The 19,882-nt window shown below is 42.0% G+C and overlaps 1 long non-coding RNA gene across 1 annotated transcript; it reads left to right on the forward strand.

Moving 5' to 3' along the window:
* Nucleotides 1-306: 306 nt before the first annotated feature.
* Nucleotides 307-17,457, forward strand: LOC141372630 (uncharacterized). Its single transcript, XR_012377975.1, has 3 exons — nucleotides 307-581; nucleotides 10,602-10,672; nucleotides 16,642-17,457. It is a non-coding gene; the product is annotated as an uncharacterized lncRNA (long non-coding RNA).
* The last annotated feature ends 2,425 nt before the right edge of the window (nucleotides 17,458-19,882 follow it).

The following is a 19,882-nucleotide window of genomic DNA, read 5'->3' on the forward strand; positions in this document are numbered from 1 at the left end:
CTCCCAGGCCCTCGGTCGTAGCCAATCATAGAGCCCAACAGGAACGAGCCTCCCCGCAACTGCAGTTTGGTTTGGCTGACTTTTAGCAGCTCGCGGTAGAGGGACGTCGACCCGAGCCAGTAGCGGCTCGAGGTGACATCCCGCCCCCCCCCGAATGCCTTGCCGCTAGGGCCAATGAAGGGGCGCCTGAGAGGTGGGTGGGATCGAGAGATTGGGTAAATCGCCAGCCTGTCGAGGAGGGGTGTGTGTCCCTTGTGGCTAGGGGGCAGTCGTTATGACAACTAGGAAACTGAGAGCGAATACCAACACTTTGCCTGGGCAGAAGGGCTTGAAAGGCATCTGGTTTCACTGCTATTCTTTGGAAAACTCACAGTGCAATGTTCTTCGTGACTGAACAGGCATCTTGTGATCCCTTGGGAATGTCGATTCATTCGTTCGACAAGTATTTCTATGTTTATGGAGGACCTTTTGTATGCCAGACACTGTGCTAGGCATTGGCGCTGCAATCCTGACACAAATACACGTGATTTCTGCCTTCATGGAACTTACAGTCTTATGAGGAAAAGGGAGCAAACAAACAGGTAAACAAGCAAATGAAACAAGAATCACGTCAAGGACGGAAATAGACAAAGTGTGGATATAAAGAATAATAGGGGGTTGCCATTAGATAGGGAGGGTTGTTATAAGAGAACTTTATAAGATGCCATTTAATCGGAGACTTGAAGACTGAGAATGAAATCAGTCAGCCAAGGAACCTGTAAAGCGATGATTGTTCTGGGCAGAGAGTGGACAAAGGTCCTGAGGTGCGACAATTTGACATTTTGGAAGAACAGAAGAAGACCAGTATGGCTCTAGCACAGAGGGCGGGGGAGAGCAGCATGACATGAGATGAGTGAGGTAGACTGAGGCCAAACCACATACACAAGTCTTGGAGTTTGCTTTACGTTTTAAATGTAATGGGACTTTATTGAGGCATTTTAAGCAAGAAATAAAAGGATCTAGTTTAGACTTTACATCACTTTGGTTAATGTGTAGAGAGAACCAGTAGAATAGGCTATTGGGAAACTGGTGAGGAGACCGTCTCAGATTAAATTCAGGGTGGGAGATGACCTGGCTGAAGCCTATGGTGATATCACTGAAGGAAGGGAAAAGCAGAGAGACTGGAGATTTTAAAGGGAAATTATTAGCCTGTTTTGACATATCAAGTATCCTGCTCCTGGGACAACTGTTCTGGATCCAGTTCATTGACTACTCGATTTAGAGACTGATTCTCACACTGATGACCCACAAATTCTGGTAATGACATGGAGGATTATTATGCTGGGTTGAGATTCAATTTTCATGGGCTTCCTAGAATTTTCTTTCGTTAACTTTTTATTGAAGCATAATATATATGCAGAAAAGTACACACATTCTAAGCTGCATATACACCTCAATGACTTTTCACATTCCGAACACACCTTTGTATCCAACACAGAACAAGAAACAGAACATTATTAACACCCAGGAACTCCATCATGCCTTCCAGTCATTGCCTATCCTGAATGTCAACAACGCAGACTTAGTTTTGCCTGTCTTTGTATTTGACATATATAAAATCATAGAGTATGCATTCTTTTTTTTTAAAGATTTTATTTATTTATTCATGAGAGAGAGAGAGGCAGAGGGAGAAGCAGGCTCCCAAGGAGCAGGGAGCCCGATGCGGGACTCGATCCCAGGACCCTGGGATCATGACCTGAGCCGAAGGCAGACGCTTAACCATCTGAGCCACCCAGGTGCCCCATAGAGTATGCATTCTTTTGTGTTTGGCTTCTTTACTCAACTTTATACTTATGAGATTCTTCCATATTGTTGCATGTAGTTGTAGATCATTCATTTTATTCCATTCTGTGACTATATCACAATCTATAAATTCATTCTTTCGAAAGACATTAGAGTAGTTTCCAGTTTGGAGCTAGGACCCATAGTGCTACTATGTACATTCTAGTACATGTCTTGGCCTTTTATGTTGATGGAGCATTTTGGTGGCTGGGGTTTAAATACAATTAAGTTACTTTTTAAAAAAAAAAGATTTTATTCATTTATTTGACAGAGAGAATATAAGCAAGGGGAGCGGCAGACAGAGGGAGAGGGAGAAGGAGAAGCAGACTCCCCACTGAGCAGGGAGCCCGATGAAGGGCTCGATCCCAGAATCCTGGGATCATGACCTGAGCCAAAGGCAGACACTTAACCAACTGAGCCACCCAGGCACCCCAACAATTAAGTCACTTTTGACCGTTCATCAATAATGTAGTACCCTGTTTTGCAATATCTCAAATATTTGGACCAGATAATGAAGGACTTTGCTCTCACAAATGTCAACACTTTTGGCAACAACAAGAACTGTTGATGTGGGAAATTTTAAGTTTGGAAACCTAAAACATTTTGAATTATGCTTGGCATTTTGACCTTCTTTTTAAGTTCTTGAAAACTGCATGCCCAGCATTTGAGAACATCATGACCATGCTATATCCTCTTATTCTAATAGACTATAGCCCACAGTCATATGATAAACAAGATCAGTTAGATGGCCCTGAAGAATATGCATATGTTTGATGTTATTGTAGTCCTTGGAATTACATTTGAAAACCATACCACTGGGGCATCTTGGGTGACTCAGTCAGTTAAGCATCTGCCTCTGGCTCAAGTCATGATCCCAGGCTCCTAGGACTGAGCTCCCCATAGGACTCCTTGCTCAGGGGGAAGCCTGTTTCTCCCTCTCCCTCTGCCCCTCCCCCTGTTCATGCTCTCTCTCTTAAATAAATAAATAAATAAATAAATAAATAAATAAATAAATAAATAAATAAAAACCATACCACTCCATATCTTACCACAGTTGATAACGCCAGTGGTTTTGAATTTTATTCCATTCTGTGAATTGGATTCACAGAATACAATTGAAAAGAATTGAATTCTTTTGAATTATATACTTAGGCTGTTTGAATCTCTGAAGCTAAATGTAGTACAAATGTACATGTACTCAGCATGAGGGATCATTCCATAATGTCCAAAAGGATCAACACTCCATGTCTTCATTAAGTTGAGCTCTTTTGTATTTCACTTTATATTTTAAAGAATTCAATGGTTTGATAGTAGTGACTATTAGGAAATGATGCCCAAGACAGGTTATGAGACTTTGGGCAAGTGGGTGGCATGAGGGCTTATTAAATATAGTGAGAACATGTGAGTCTTGAGTAAGCCATTTGAGATTTGGGCTAATGAACCACCAAAATGGAACTGTTAAAAGGTAAGCGGAGGCATATTAAACATTTTAAGAGTTTATTTGGGCAAAAATCAATTGGAATTGGACATCCCCAAACCAGAAATTGTTTGGAGTGCTCCACGGATAGGAACTAGAGGCAAGACTTTATAGATAAGAGGAAAGCAAAGCAAGGAAATTATCTAACTCTAACTTAAGCAGCTACTTTATTTGGGAAAGTCTGATTCGCTGTTTGTGATTGGTTGTTCTTAGGTTTTTATTTCTTAACCTTCGGGCAATATAGACTTAGGTTTTGATTTGCTAGAGTTACTAAGGCATTAATGCCACCACACACACACACACACACACACACACACACACAACTTTTTTTTCTTGTTAATTTGTATCAGTAATTTTCCAGGTGAGTATCTGTATGCTACTTTTGGCCTCATGCCTAAAGAGGGGCCTGGAATACTAGCATAGATTTTTTCCATACTTCAGCCTATTCTCTCCAGAATTGCTAGCCCAGATGTCCTTTCTCTGTGTCACCAGAATAATTTCCAAAACACTGACACAAATAATGTTTTAAAGATTTATTCATTTATTATTAAAGAGAGAAGGGAGGGGCAGAGGGAGAGGAAGAGAGAAAATCATAAGCAGACTCCTTGCTGAGCACAGAGCTTGAGTTTTTCTTGGGGCAGTAAAATTTTTGTTCCTTTTTCAATAACTTTGTGAAGTTCCTGCTGTATGTCAAATACATATATGTTAGACTCTGGGTTTATAGCAATGAATGAACAATATAAACATGATCTCTGCTCTTATGAAAATTGGGAGGTGGGAGAGTAAACAGTATGCATGTATCTAAGTATAATGAATGCTATAATTAGAAAAGTATGGGGCATCTGGGTGGCTCAGTCAGTTAAGCGTCCAACTCTTGATTTCAGCTCAGGTGTTGATCTCATGGTCGTGAGTTCAAGCCCCACATTAGGCTGGGAATGGAGCCTACTTAAAAAAAAAAAAAAAGTATGGCATTCTCCAAATATTATCCTAGGAGTCCTGTGGCTCATCTTCTCCTTTCTGTCTCTGTCTCCCTTTTAAGTTAGGGATATTCAGTTGCTGAATATTATACAAGGCTACCTAGAAAGAATAAGAAAGAAAAAACAAATTTCCAACTCTTGAGAGGAATCTTGTGATCAAATAAATTGTACCTTGCTTGGGTCTTGAGCCTATCTTGTAATCAAATAAAATGTACCTTGCATGCGTCCTGAGCCTAGACTCCAGCATTGCTTTTGATCACTGTGTGGCCTCAGATAACTAGCTAACTTCACTGGGCCCCTGTTTCATTAGATATAAAATAGCACCTGTCCTGGCCAACTTACATAATTGCAGCAAGAATTAAATTAGGTAGAGAATGTAAGTGTCCCTTAAAAATAAACAATGTTATTACTCTGAAGACTTTACAGTGCATTGGAGGAGCCTATAAACAGCCAGTCTAAAAAAAATAATGAAAACACTTGGTCCACCTATAAAGCAACATATAAACAAATTAACATGGCACCCGTCGAGCTGTGGAAAATGGTACAGATTAATGCAGTGAAAATTATACCTTTAAGAATCTAAAACTCAGTGTTTATTGCTGAGTAATATCTGCTAATGTACTATTAGGATATGGCTGAAACAGGCCAGAACTTCCCTTGTAATCTTCATAAAGAACATTCAATACATTTCTTGTCAGTGGAATGAAGTGAACATACAAATAACTAGAATTATACAAGTGGATAAGCAGGAAAATGCATGCAGTATTGAGAAAAACTGCCATTGTTTTTAAAATCTATAATGTCAGAAGTCTGTATGCTTTTAACCTATTAGAAATGATATCTAATTTCCTAAACTCATCCGTCTTTTCTGAGTCTCATTTAAAGTTCAGACTCTGAAGGTAACATTGTAAGAGATGATGAAAGGCACACTTGTCACTGGTTGTGAGGCAACCAAAAGCATGAGTTAGTGGCATGTACAAACACACCTCCTTATTTTGTACAGAGTGGGTGTAGGTGCTGAACTGCTCTTCTATTGGTCAGTTTCTCTACCAATGGCAGCAAAAGAAAGTATTCTTTTTTCAGCTAATTAGCATACCCTGGGAAAGTACTAGACTGCATTTCTTTCCCTGGCAGTGTTAAATATAGACTTTCAAACCAGGGTTAGCATTTACCACTAAAAAGTTACTTTGGCTTTGGGTGATCCAGATTTTACATACAAAAATCCTCCAGGAAAAGTTTTTCAAACTCAAATAAACTAATAGCATATAATGGTTCTGCTATAGAAAGAAAACAAAAGACATCTGTTTTCCTGAAGAGCTTTAATATGAAGAAAGTAGGAATTCACACTCCTCTTCCCAGGTTGAAACCAGGAAAGATTTCCAGAGGTCAGAAAGGACAACAAAAATGGCATTCCCTATGGCCACCCTACCTTCACATAGACCAGGAAACATGCAGGAAGCTGGGACTTGGGAGGAAGCAGAGTTATAGCAAAGGGAAAAAGGAAGGGGACCAAGAGAGGGACATCAGCCTGCTCACATGAGGAACCACCATATGGCCTAAAATGTGACCCAATGAAAACAGTACGGAAACAGAGGCTTAACGCTCTTGGAAGATGAAATATATATAACTGCATAAGGCAAGGTCACATAATATTTTCCACCTGTTCTTTCTTTCCCTGGTTTCTCCCTCCTCCTGACGAATCCTACACCACTGATGGGTGTTTTCATCTTACCGCACTGTTTTCACAAAGCTTGAGTAGCTCTCCATTTCCGCCAGAGGGAAAGAAATCCTGAGTTTCCAAGGCTGGTATTCAGACTTTTCCCTGGGCTGCTCCAAACTTAGGACCCACCACTTCCCTAAGTGGACCCTTATTCCCCCCAAACACATCATTTTCTAAACCTGCCATGAGCATTCTTGCCCCCTTGTTTCCTCGCCTTTTTAAAAGGCAAACCTTGATTTTCTCCGCTTAGTTTTCTTAAATCTTCAGAAGTGCGAGGATTAAAGTGAAAGATTGCCGTGTGATTTACTCTCACTGAAGAACCAGTTTAAAGGATCACTTCAGGCTACAAACACAAATCATTGTCGCCAACTGTATAAAGTTTCTCCAGAGAAACAACCAATAAGGGGTGTGTATGTGCATGTCTGTGTGTGGAGAGAGAGAGAGAGAGAGACTGAGATTTAAGAAATTGGCTCACATGATGTGAGGGCTGGCAAGTCCAAATCTGAAGGGAGGGAGCAGACCATGGATACATGTGAAGGAAAAGTATTCAGGGCAGAGGAAAGATTAAGAACCAAGGTCCTGTGGCACAGGGAAGAAGTAATGTTGCGGCACAAGACTCAAGGCAGTCTAGAGGCAGAGTTCCTTCTTCCTTAGGGGATGTCAGTCTTTCTTCCTCAAGACCTTTAACTGATTGGATGAGGCCCCCCACATTATGGAGAGGAATCTGCTTTACTCAAATTCTACTGATTTAAATGTTAATCCCGGGCGCCTTGGTCGCTCAGTTGGTTAAGCGACTGCCTTCGGCTCAGGTCATGATCCTGGAGTCCCGGGATCGAGTCCCGCATCGGGCTCCCTGCTCGGCAGGGGGTCTGCTTCTCCCTCTGACCTTCTTCCCTCTCATGCTCTCTACCATTCTCTCTCTCTCTCAATAAATAAATTAAAATCTTTAAAAAAAACCAAACGTTAATCCCATTTAAAAATACCTTCAACAGAGACATGGAGACGTGATATTTGACCAAATACCTGGTTTCCTAGTCCAACTGACACATGAAATTAACCATCGCACTCAACCGTGCAAATGTTTATTCTGTCCAGGAACTGTTTTATTTATTTTTTTAAAAGATTTTATTTATTTATTTGAGAGAGAGAGAGAATGAGAGACAGAGAGCACGAGAGGGAGGAGGGTCAGAGGGAGAAGCAGACTCCCCGCTGAGCAGGGAACCCGATGCGGGACTCGATCCCGGGACTCCAGGATCATGACCTGAGCCGAAGGCAGTCGCTTAACCAACTGAGCCACCCAGGCGCCCCTGTCCAGGAACTGTTTTAAATGCTTTCCACATATTAACTCACTTAATCTTAACAACCCTATGAGGTAGGGTTACTGTTATCATCCCCATTTTACAGATGAGGCACAGAGAGATTAAGTAACTTGCTTGAGATCAGCTTATAAATGACAGTACTGGAACTTGAATCCTTGTGAACATGGCTCCAAAGTTTGTTCTTAACTGCTCTATGATTTACCTCTCAAGAAAAAGAAAGTGGGGGCACCTGGGTGGCTCAGTCGTTAAGCGTCTGCCTTCGGCTCAGGTCATGGTCCCAGGGTCCTGGGATCCAGCCCTGCATCGGGCTCCCTGCTCAGCAGGAAGCCTGCTTCTCCCTCTCCCACTCCCCCTGCTTGTGTTCCCTCTCTCGCTGTGTCTCTCTCTGTGTCAAATAAATAAATAAAATCTTTAAAAACAAAGAAAAAGAAAGTGAAAGCAGAACTCATTGATGCCTTCCATGTTCTTCCCACCAGCCCCATAAACATCTGTGTCCCTGCCATAACATCTGTTAGATTTCAACTTTTACAGAAAACTCAGGTATTTCCACACAACAGCCCTTTGTTGTATGTAACGTTATCCCTATTTTACAGATGAGTAAATTTTGAGGCACAGAAAGGTTAATGACTTGCCCTTGGCCACACAATATTGAGTGGGATAGCAGGAATTTGAACCCAGGACCCTCAGTCTTCAAAGCATATCCCCTTCCCTTCGGTCTGTCTGTACGTAGTTCATCGATGTGTTAAATATGTTCCTACCCATCTCTGTTTTGAAACCTAAATTATTTTATCAAAAACTGGCTTTGCCAATTGCTTAAGAAAAATTAGTTTTCTGTTTTGATGTGTTCCACAAGTGAAATACACTGTACCTATGAGCCTAAATTTCTGACTAATAAATTTCTGACTCAACTTCATGCACTAGGAAAGAACAGAGATTACAGCTAAAATAAATGGAAAGAATGGGGGAAGAAAAAGAGCATTTTCTGTTTCACCAGGTAGAGATTATATAGTATCATCTGCTGGGGGCCTTCCATGTTCAGAGAGAGTACAAGGGGAGAACACATCACTCTGAGGCACTGAAGGGGGAGAAAATGAGCAGTTAAAGTAGAATATAAATTGAACCTGAGGGGTGAATTTACTTAAGACCAGCCAGCTGGCAAGGGCTCTGATTGGGAAGGAAAGCATGAAACAGAAATCATCCATTTTGCAATGTTGGCTTGCTACACTGGAATTAGCTGAATTTACTTTCAGTCTGCTTTTGAGTGACTGGTGTAGAAAGTTTTATTCCAAAAGAAGCCTTGATTTCTGGGGCGCCTGGGTGGCTCAGTTGGTTAAGCAACTGCCTTCGGCTCAGGTCATGATCCTGGAGTCCCGGGATCGAGTCCCGCATCGGGCTCCCTGCTCAGTGAGGAGCCTGCTTCTCCCTCTAACCCTCTCCCCTCTCATGTACTCTCTCTCTCTCTCATTCTCGCTCTCTCAATAAATAAAATCTTTAAAAAACAAACAAACAAACAAACAAAAAACAACAAAAGAAGCCTTGATTTCCTAAGAGGGCCCATGAGCAGGCAATCAGCCAGCGGGTTTACTGTAGATAAGGATCATAATAGAGTAGTGCTGCCACCAGGGGATGTTTCACCTCTTTCTTGTTAACTCAACTGACTAAATGGGGAGCTTGGGAGACAGAAGGCCCAGAAGTCTTTTTGCCTGCCCAGCAGTCAATGTGATCAAAGAATTTTGGAGCCGGGAGGTATCTTTGGATTTATTTCCTCCTCTTCCTCTCCCCTTCATTTTTCAGAGAATTAAGTGCAAACTCTCAGAGGTGATAGGATTTGCCCAAAACCACAGAGCTGGCAACTACAGACTGAGAGTAATTAAAGGCCAAACTTCTAGCATCCCAGTCAAGTGCTAATCTCATCTCTTCACACCATGTGCAATCATGAGTCCTAAGAACAACAAAGCCAGAGAGTCTATCAAGGATATGCCAAGTGGTAGAAAAGTTTGGCAAAATTAGATGTATTTCTTCTACAATACCTGTAGGAAAGACACCAAGACTGTAGGTAGGATTGACTCTGAGCAATATTGTGAAGTCAGTAAAGTGTAAATTCAGTGGCCTCATACTCGGCTTGTCTGAGAGGCTATGTAATACAGCAGTGGAGAACAAGACTCCAGAGGTAGCTAACCTGTTTCAATTCTGGTTCTACATTTATGAGCTGTGACCTTGGGCTAGTTTCTTAACCTCCCTATGCTCAGTTTCTTTGCATGTAAAAGGAAAGGGTAGTATTTCTCAAATCATACTTTTTGGGAAGATTACATAAACTAACATGTGTGAAGTATGTAGAGTCATTCCTGGCTTTAGACAGCCTAGTAAATGTGAGGGATTTTGACTATTTGCTGCCATTGCCTACAACACCCTACCTCACTCTAGGCTCGCTTGTCTCTCGCAATGCGCCCTGCTCACAAAATGTCTCTGTTCTTCCTCCTCTTTTCTATTGCAACTCTCTCTCCTTATTTGTTCACTCATTCAAATAATACGTATTTAGTGCATCCCCTGATGTGCCAGAAACTGTTCTGAGAGCTGAAGATATAGCAGTGACCTAAACAGACAAAATTTCTGTCCTTGTGGAACATACCAGAGAAAGGAAGATAGAACAACAGAGATAAATATATTCTTTGCTTTCTGTAACAATGAATGGTCTGTAGAAAAAGAACAATGAATAATGGGGTAGAGCAGGGAAAACGTGCTATTTAAGGTGAGAAAGCCAGGGAAAACCTTGTAGAGTCAGGGGCACTCAGGGGCAGAAACCATAATAGAAGGGAGGGAACGGAGCATGCATGTCTTTGAAGAAAAAGTACTCCAGGCAGAGAGAAAAGACAGGACAAGCACAAAGGCCCTGTAGCCGAGGGGCAAGGGAGCCAACATGGCAGGAGCAAGGGTAATGAGTGAAATTAAGCGGAAAGGTGGCCAGAAAAAGACTGGACTCCGGAAGGCATCATACACCAAGATTAGAAGTTTGGATGTTACTCTCATAGTTGAGAAGACCCAGAGAAAGAGAGCAGATGAGTGTCAGGAACGGATCTATGACTGAAAGGGATCACTCACGTTGCTGTGCAGAGAATAAATTGCAGGGGGGCCAAGAGGAGCAACGAAAGGATGAGGTAGAAAGTTCTCCAGGTGGAGTTGAAGAAGAATCAAGGGTTTTACTTTGGGGGAGTTAAATTTGTGATGCCTAGTCAACATATAATGACGATTTTGCATAGGCACTAAAATACATTCATCTCTTTTTCTAGGGAGACATGATTTTTGGAGTCATCAGTGTGTGCCTGGAACTTAAAGCCACGAAGACGAGATCCCCTAAGGAGTAAGTAAGGGTGGAGAAGAGAGGAGGCCGGAGGCCAAGGCACTGGGATTTTGCGGAATGTAGAAGTTGGGAAAAGGAAGATGACTGAGCGAGGAGACAAAGAAGGAGTAGCATTGAGGTAGGAGGAAAAGCAATGGAAAGTGAGAGAAGAGCAATACAGAAGATTTCAAGAAGGAGGGTGTAAGCAGCTGTTTCAAATGTAGCTAGAGATCATGTGAGCTGAGGCCTTTGGTATGCAACAATAGATAAATAATACACATGCCTAAGCCCAAAGTCAAGAGACAGAGAAGTTTACTCGGCATCAGACAAGTGTATATTATCTGAATTTTAATTACTTAAAATGTAAGTTGCTCTTTAGTTGTTAGTGGCTTCTGATACTTTAAATCTGTTTTCTGGTTCGCAACCAATTCTATCTTTATGATAGCTTATCTCCAATTCTTCCCTTCCTGTACGCACATGCTGTTGCCCTATCAAGGGTAGAGTCTATTTCTGCACACCCTTGAATCTGGGCTGGCCTATGACTGCCTTAACAGCTAAAATACAGGGAAGCAACATTGTCTCAATTCCTAGACTTTTAGAGGACTGGCAGCTTGCATGTCCTGCCTCCTGGAAGGCTGCCGTCATGTAAGGAGGTACCTCTACCCTTGGACTACTCTGCGGCGAGAAAACAAGTTTTTGACATTTATTGCAAACAACTGATTGCTTTCGTATGTTTTATGAAGTTCCATTCTGCATTTTCAATTTTTTTAAGACGGTGGGTACAAGGTTTTGTTTATTCTTTCATCAGCTGATGGACATCTAGGTTAGGACATTTGGGGCTAATACGAAGAATGCTGCTATGAATGTTCAGGTACAAGTTTTTGTGTGGGTTTGCGTTCTCATTATTTTGAATATATACCTACAAGTCGAAGTGCTAGGCCACATGGTAGCTACTACACATCTTTGAATCGCTTTTCCTAAAAGAATAATTTTTTTTTAAAGAATAATTAAAAAAAAAAAATCTGAATCTGTGGCACGAGATTTAGAGGGCCAGACTTCCATGGAAAATGCAAGTCATCTCTTCAAAATACAGCATGTTGGAGGAATTACAAACATACTAGTATGTGGTTGGAAAGCTCAAACCTATCAATAAAACATATCACAGAAAGCATAAAATAAAACAGAAAGGAAGCTGGGAATAGGAAATGTGTTGGGTTAATGGAAACGATGTTAAATGCTTATGCCTGGCTTCTCCACTGACCATCATCCACTGTCCCCGGGCAGCTCTGCTCTGCCACTCTGGTGTCTACTGGATACAGCTCAGGGGACCACTGTCGCCTGTCCTGCAGGTCTCTGGTTACTCCGCAGTGGGTCTCCCTCTCCTCTACCCCTTGCCCATTCCCATCTTCAGAGCGTGGATCAGCACATCGGATGTTTACCCATTCGTTCATTTAGTTATGTCTGCCATTCCCCAGACCTCCACGGGAGGTGGATTTTTGTTGAAATTGTAATATCCTTGAGGCACCTGGGTGGCTCAGTTGGTTAAGCGTTTGCCTTCGGCTCAGGTCATGATCTCGGGGTCCTGAGATCGAGTCCCGCATCAGGCTCCCGGCTTAGCAGAAAGCCTGCTTCTGTCTCTCCCTCTGCTGCTCCCCCTGCTTGTACTCTCTCGCTGTCTGTCAAATAAATAAATAAGGTCTTTTAAAAAAATAAATAAAGGGACACCTGGGTGGCTCAGCCATTAAGCGTCTGCCTTCAGCTCAGGTCATGATCCCAAGGTCCTGGGATCGAGCCCCACATCAGGTTATCTGCCCAGCAGGAAGCCTGCTTCTCCCTCTCCCACTCTCCCTGCTTGTGTTCCTTCTCTCGCTGTCTCTCTCTGTCAAATAAATAAATAAAATCTTTAAAAATAAAAAAAGGAAATTACATCAAGCAAATACTATAATGCATGCAAAGTTGGCCACAATCAGAAAATCCCAGGGGACCTAAGCGTGTCCACCCCTCACTCATGGGAGCAGAAAAGAAAATATAACTAAAAATTACCTAAATACTTTTGTTCTCACTTTGCGGCGTGGTTTCTGCTGCTTTCCCTTCAGCTATTTCGGCCCTTTATACCCCTCGGTGTTCCCTGTTCTTGGCTCTATTTCACACATTGTGTGGCACAGAACAGTGCAGCTGATGTAAAAATTTCAAATCTACTGAAGCCTTAATGGTTGATGTACAAAGAGCTCAGCCTGATTAGCTCTTAGGGGAGTGCTTTTAAAAATTCTAAATTTTTAGGGCAGGTACCTACAGGCTTTCCCCTCCAGGTTTTCTTCCCGACCACTGGTCTCCTTGATCTGTTCTTAAAGTCTTTCTTCTCAATTATCTTTATTTCTTTCACATTTGCCTTCACTTTTTCCATTTTCTGCCCCAATTAAAACTAAAGGACTGACATAGACAGCCATAGCAGGAGATGACCGTACTTTTGTGTCACTTTCTACATTCTGCCATATCTTTTAGTTCTGTTCTTACCTCCTCAGTTCAGTTATATTGAGCAAATGTTTGTGGAGCCACTCCTGTGCCAAACACTTGCTAGACCTTGGAGACCCTTCTGCTTCTAGTATTTCACAGTTTTAGCAGTCACCATTCCACTCATTTATGTCCTGACCATAAGCTTCTTGAGGTTTCCCTACACTGAGAGTAGCTTTCACACAGATAATTGTTGTTAATATGGGAAATGAATTAAATTGAATTGATAATCAACCTGGAATCTGTTTTCTGTCTTCCACTCCTCTTCAATCCAATCTATGTCTGTGTTACGCTAAGATATATATTTGGTCTTTGTCCCCAGTTCCTGAAACAGAGCTCCTAAATCCTTTAGAATTTCCTGAGTAGTAGGAGTCACCCCTTTTGTCTGATGAAATGACTTTTGGTGGGCCCCTCCATAGCTTCAGGCCAAGACTTGATTTGAGGGTTTGGAACTTTCAGTCCCACTTCCAAACTCCAGGGCGGGGAGAGAGGCTGGGGGTTGAGGTAATCACCTATGGCCAATGATCTAATCAATCATGCCTAGATAACGAAGCCTCCATAAAAACCCAAAAAGTTGGAGTTTGGAGAGTTTTCAGGTTGTTGAACACACGGAGATCAGGGAGAGTGGTATGCTCCAAAGAGGAACGGAAGCTCCACACCCTTTCCCCACACCTTGCCCTATGCATCTCTTCCATCTGGCTGCCCCGGAGTTATATCCTTTCATAATAAACCAGTAATCTAGTAAGTAAAATATTTCTTTGAGTTCTGTGAGCTGCTCTAGCAAATTAACTGAGCCTGAGGAAGGGGTCGTTAGAACCTCCCATCTAGGGGCGCCTGGATGGCTCTGTCAGTTAAGTGTCCAAATCTTGATTTCAGCTCAGGTCATGAGCTCAGCGTTGTGAGATTGAGCCCTGTGTGGGACTCCATGCTGAGTGCAGAGTCTGTTTGAGATTCTCTCTCTCCCTCTCCCTCTGCCCCCACCCTACTCTCTCTCTCTCTCTCAAATAAATAAATAAAATCTTTTAAAAAAAAGAACCTCCCATCTATAGCTGATTGGTCAGAAGTACAGGTGACAAGCTAAAGTGAGGGCAGACTTGTGGGACCGAGTCCTTAACCTGTGGGACTCTGGGTGATTCGTGGCAGAACTGAATTGTACTGTAGGACACCAACTTGGTGTCCAGAGAGTTGGAGAATTCACTGGTATTGGGGGAAAACCCAAGCATTTGGTGACAGGATTGTTGTGAGAAAAAAACTCACAGATTACCCTAGAAATGTGGGTAGTGATAGCAGCTATTACATTTTTTACATCAGAGCTAATCTAGGAGGCAATTAGCCCAAGAAAATCTTTTAAATCACAAATTCCATACGAGACTTGTATTCAGGGGCGCCTGGGTGTCTCAGTTGATAAGCATCTGCCTTCAGCTCAGGTCATGGTCCCAGGGTCCTGGGATCGAGCCCCACATTGGGCTCCCTGCTCCACAGGAGGCCTGCTTCTCCCTCCCCACTCCCCCTGCTTGTGTTCCCTCTCTCGCTGTGTTTCTCTCTGTCAAATAAATAAATAAAATCTTTAAAAAGAGAGAGAGAGACTTGTATTCAAAATATATAAAGAACTTTTGCAACTCAATAATAAAAAAAAAAACCAACCCAATTATAAATGGGCAAACGGTCTGAATAGACATTCCCCCAAAGAAGATATACAGATCACCCATGAATATCACATCATGAAGATATGCTCAACAGCATTAGTCATCAGGAAAATTCAAATCAGGGCACCTGGGTGGCACAGTCAGTTAAGCATCTGACTCTTGGTTTCAGCTCAGGCCGTGATTCCAGGGTTGTGAGACTGAGCCCCATATTGGGCAGTGGGGAGTCTGCTTAAGATTCTCCCTCTCTCTCTTTGCCCCCCACCCCCTTCTCTCTCAAATAAATAAATAAATCTTTAAAAAGGGAGGGAAATTCAAATCAAAACCACCATAAGATACCACTTCACACCTACTAGGATGGCTATAATAAACAAAATGGACAATAACGAGTGAGACAAGGAAGTGAAGAAATTGGAACCTTAGTACATTGCTGGTGAGAATTAAAATTGTACAGTCACTGTGGAAAACAATTTGGCAGTCATTCAAAATATACAACATAGAGTTACCATTCTTAGCACTTCTTAGGTATATACCCAAGAGAAATTAAAACATATCCATACAAAAGCACGTACATGAATGTACATAGTAACATTCTTTATAACTGTCAAAAGATGAAAACAACCCCAGATCCATCAACTGATGAATGGATACAGAAAATGTGGCATGTCTGTACAATGGAGTATTATTCAACAATAGAAAGCAATGAAGTACAGATATGTGCTCCTACATGGATGAACCTCAGAAACATAATGCTGTGTGAAAGAAGCCAGTCTCAAAAGACTACATTTTGTGTGATTCCATTTATATGAAATATCCAGAATAGGCAAATCTACAGAGACATGTAGATTCATGGTTTCCTCGGGCTCCGGAGTGTGGGAGTTTGGGGGACAATGGAAAATAAATGCTAATGAGTATAGAGTTTCTTTCTGAGGTGATAAAAATGTTCTAAAACTGGGGGCGCCTGCGTGGCTCAGTCAGTTAAGTGTCCAACTTTTGATTTCAGCTCAGGTTCATGATCTCAGGGTCACAGGATCAAGACCTGCCTCAGGCTCTGTGCTCAGTGAGGAGTCTGCTTAAGATTCTCTCTCTCCTTCTGCCTCTCCTCCCCCTGCTCTCTCTCTCACTCTCTCTCTCTAAAAAAAAAGAGAGTATAGGTAACTTCTGATACATTTCTTAATAAACATTTGCTATGCATATTTTTATTTATTTTATTTTTTATTATTACTATTTTTAACAAAGAAGTTGAAGGTTTTATTATTAAACTATTTATCTTCCTGCAAAGCTGTTGCTTCATTGTATAAAAATAGCACCAGCAAGTGCAGTATATTGCAAAATTAAGGTAGTATTGTTTTTTATCAGACACTATACAACTAACAAACGTTTCTCTACGGCCAGTTATTTCCAATGGAAAAATTAAGTATTTTGACTCCCATCCAGGGATAGATGTAAGCAAGTTACAATAGTCCCCAAGGCTTAAGGTAACAATGTCATCCCTGAATGACAAAATTTTTATAGCTAGTTTTTAACCACAGATCATTTCAGGAGTCTGAATATCATAACTGGAGCATAAAAATCAGAGGGTGTTGCAAAACAGGTGCATATTGTGTTTTTCTGCATTCATTATAAAGTTAAGGGGTATTTTCTTCCATTAGCATTGTTGTAAGTAGTTTCTTTTTCCACTGGTATTGCTAACAGTTGCTATTTTAAATCCTCTGTGTACCACTAATTTAAGACAACTATGCTAGATTAAGTTGTTGCATACTAGTTTATTTAGGGGTTCCATTTTGACTCCTCAATGTATTTCTCATATGCTTCTTCACTCATTAATTCATCCAGGTCTGAAGGATTACTGAGTGCTATCTTGATCAGCCAACCATCTTCATAACAAGATTTGTTGACAAGTCCTGGATTTTCTGCAAGAGTTCCATTAATTTCAGTTACTTCTCCTGATAGAGGAGAAGAGAGTTCACTAGCAGCTTTCACACTTTCCAAAGCACCAAACTCATCTTTTCGTTCAGTTTTGTCCCAACTTCAGGCAGACTACAGTATACAACATATCCCAAAGTCTCCTGTGCAAAACTGCTGGTGCCCACTGATCCAATACCCTTTTCTATTGTTATCCATTCATGTTTGTCTGTGAATTTACACTGGGAGAGCGGAGCCCAGCCGGTGCGCAGCGTCCAGTGGGCGTCCGCCCCTAGCCCCCAGGGCCAAGGCAGGCAGGGCCCAGCGGGCGTGGAGGCCTCCGGTGAGGCTGCCCGCCCCAGCCAGCCTGCTCCCCACACCGCTGGCAGCGCCATGTTCACAGCTGTGCCTATTATTTATTTTATTATTTATTTAATTTTTTAGAGGAGGCAGGGGCAAAGGGAGAGGGAGAGAGAGAATCTTAAGTAGGCTCCACACCCAGTGCAGAGCCCAACTCGGGGCTCAGCCTCACAACCCCAAGATCATGACCCGCACTGAAATCAAGAGTCGGATGCTTAACTGACTGAGCCACCCAGGCGCCCTGCTGTACACATTTTTTTTTTAATGTTCTAAAATTGATTTTGGTGATGGTTGCATGACTCTGTGAAAATGCTAAAAACCATTGAATTGTGCACTTTACATGGGCGAATTACATGGTATGGGAATTGTATCTCAATAAAGCTGTTTATTGGGCAGTTTAAAAAATGACATTGGCCTAACCCAGGGAACAGAACAAAAGGTAGAAGAGAAACCTGAGATAACATGACCAATCTGACCCTTCTCAGCATCTCAGCTGCACTATGCGCTCGTCAGTTATATAAACATGAATTGATAGTACTCAGATACAAACAAAAACATTAACAAGGATATCACTTTATACCTTTCAGGCTAACAAAAAATCAGAAATTTGGATCTTGCCAAGGGTTGGGAGAGATGCGGGGAGCGGGGCGGGAAGGAACATACTATTCTCCACTGCTGGTGGGCATCTACCTGATGCAGCCATTCTGGAGACTAATCTGGCATAATTCGGTCTAATGAAGCATACATATATCTGTGGCCTAGAACTTCTGCTCCTAGTAAACATTCCAAAGAAATTTTCACACGGGGGGCGCCTGGGTGGCTCAGTTGGTTAAGCAACTGCTTTCGGCTCGGGTCATGATCCTGGAGTCCCGGGATCGAGTCCCACATCAGGCTCCCCGCTCAGCGGAGAGTCTGCTTCTCCCTCTGACCCTCTTCCCTCTCATGCTCTCTGTCTCTCATTCTCTCTCTCTCAAATAAATAAATAAAAAATCTTAAAAAAAAAAAAAAAGAAATTTTCACACGGGTTATACAGGAACATGGGAAAAGTTGTTTTCTGTGTCAGAGCCAAGGGTGGACGGGAGCGGAGTGGAGGTGGGTGCTCATCCCTGTGAGAGGAGGTGGGTGAGATGTGATGCACGCACTGGAGTCTACAGCCTCTGTGAGTGGCGTCAGGTTAGATGTAGGCACAGCTGCATGGGTAACTCTTAAATACAGAGAGCTGAGTGGAAAAATACAAACACCTGAAGGAGATATATATATTTCCATAAATAAACATTTGCACACATAAAATAATATACTTTGTAGTAATACATTCAAATAAAAAGAACGCTCTGATAAAAGCAGCAATTAGTTCTATGCCTGCAGTCTCCTCCTGACTCTGAGTTATAAAAGGTCAGAATTTATTGAGCTAGAAAAGGTGAAAAAATATCCATTAATGCGACTGTAGGGAAGATTCCTGCCTTGGATAGGAGATCATATCAGATGACCTAAAGCTACATGAGCCAAGAGAACTCTATCAGTGAGATAACAGAGGTTGCAACATTAGGGACACATCCTGAGATGATTTCGTTACTTTACTATTTTAAGGGTCAGTAGCCAGGGGTGGTTTCCCCAAGACAGGATTTGAACCTTGGTTCTCTGAAATTCAAAATGGTTTTGCTCTAAACCGAGTTTGAACCACTGATTCCCCAGTGGCTCTTGGTGTGCGTCCCACCTCCTCGCCCACTTTCCCACCAATGCAGCAATGAAACATAGCCTGTTTTCCTTAAAACAAATGTACCCTCTGGTCACCCCACCACTCCAGTTTTTGCATCATTGTGTTGATGGCTCCCCGCATTCCCTCACACACCTTCCTACTTAATGTTAAAGTGGACCAAGCCAGGTTCCAGGCCAGACAAACTTGGTTTCATCTCTTGGCTTCACCATTTGTAGCTGATTGTTCTTGGTTATTTAACTTCTCAGAGTTTGTTTTCCCACAGAAATCAGGGATAATAATAAAATGTGTCTTAGTACCTTCCATGCAACTACAAACATACATATACAGTTCAAATTATATCCTGTTTATTATGTATATTCTGTTATTTTTCTTTATACCCAGTATATATTATGGGTAGCTTTCCATGTCAATATACATAGATAATAGCTGTCATGCATGCGTGGGGGCAGAGGGTACACAGGAAATCTCTACTTTCTACTCAATTTTGTGGTACACAGAAATCTGCTCTAAAAATAATCTATCTTTGGAGCGCCTGGGTGGCTCAGTTGGTTGAGTGTCCGACTCTTGGTTTTGACTCAGGTCATGATCTCATGGGTCGTGAAATCGAGCCCCACATCAGGCGGGCTCTATGCTCAATGGGAATCTGCTTGGATATTCTCTCCCTCTGCCCCTTCCCCCACTCTCTCTTGCTCCCTATCTCTCAAATAAATAAATAAATCTTTGAAAAATAAAAATAATCTATCTTTTAAAAAAATTAAAGTTGATTCAACAATATGGTTGAATAACTTAAAATACATGTTAAAGAGTTTCACATTATGATCATTGTTATGGAATCTAGGCTTGTACTGTTAGATTATATTAGCAACATATTATTTTTGTATTTAAATAGTGTATTCAGGGCCCCTGGGTGGCTCAGTCGGTTAAGCATCTGCCTTCAGCTCAGTTCATGATCCCAGGGTCCTGGGATCAAGTCCCACATGGGGCTCCCTGCTCCGTGGGGAGCCCACTTCTCCCTCTGCCTCTGCCTCTCTCTCTCTCTCTGTGTCTCTCATGAATAAATAAATAAAATCTTAAAAAATAAATGAATAGGGGCGC

The sequence above is a fragment of the Callorhinus ursinus genome, unplaced genomic scaffold (genome assembly GCF_003265705.2).
Source record: "Callorhinus ursinus isolate GAN/ISIS: 27379988/994484 unplaced genomic scaffold, GSC_fseal_2.0 scaffold4, whole genome shotgun sequence".
Classification (NCBI taxonomy): Eukaryota; Metazoa; Chordata; class Mammalia; order Carnivora; family Otariidae; genus Callorhinus; species Callorhinus ursinus.